Below are 884 nucleotides of genomic sequence, written 5' to 3'. Positions count from 1 at the left end.
ATTGGATGGCGGCCCCCAATTGAGTATTAATAGAACAGTTATCAGTCGCTGATATCACACAGTATCCGTGAACTGTCACTCTGTTAAAATAAACAAATAAAGGAAACGCTTTGTGTTTGAAAAAGCATAACGCACAACTGCACGTTGTTGCTACTATCAGCTCCGAAATTTAAATCAGATAAAACTCGTTTCCGGAAGAGAAAGAGACAGAGAGAAGGGTAAATCTTGAACCGGTTCTGCGATATTTTATTGCGAAGAACCAGGAATGTTGTCGTAAGTTTAAAAACAGACGCAAAACACCGTTTAATCACAAGCAGTTCGTGTTAAAAAGTCACGCGTTCAAACGATAATATCCACTGAGATTCAGTAGTGTCCGGACTGAAGAATTATTTATATAGTGTTGAATTTTAAAAATGGGTGAAAATAGTCAAATCACTATATATCATCCTTTCATTTGTGTGCACGGAGTTTTGTTTGTTTGTTTGTTTGTTAGTTTGTTTGTTTGCTGTTTGTTTGTTTGTTTGTTTGTTTGTTTGATTTTGGTGGGTTTGTTTTCGTTTCTTGTTGTTGTTTTTTATCGTGTTTTTTTTTCTTTCAAAATACACACACACCGACACAAAAGCCAATGAAAAGCAACAACAGTCAAAAGTCATCTGACAAGAGCTAATTTATACATTAGGGAGCAAACATCCAAACATCAGCCGACTCTTCAGCACAAGAAGAACAGAATAGTTCCATCATGCGATCTTTTTACATCGCGCGACCGCCGCTTCACACAATCATGTATCGCTCGGGATCCCGGATCGCCTATAGCTCAGCTGACACCGCACAACGGGCTGGCTCAGAATTCCTATCAGCTCAGAGCTAGTCTGAAACTGTCGCCG

Source organism: Littorina saxatilis, linkage group LG4, assembly GCF_037325665.1.
Source record: "Littorina saxatilis isolate snail1 linkage group LG4, US_GU_Lsax_2.0, whole genome shotgun sequence".
Classification (NCBI taxonomy): Eukaryota; Metazoa; Mollusca; class Gastropoda; order Littorinimorpha; family Littorinidae; genus Littorina; species Littorina saxatilis.
The sequence above is the reverse complement of the archived record's forward strand: the minus strand, read 5'-3'. Positions refer to the sequence as shown.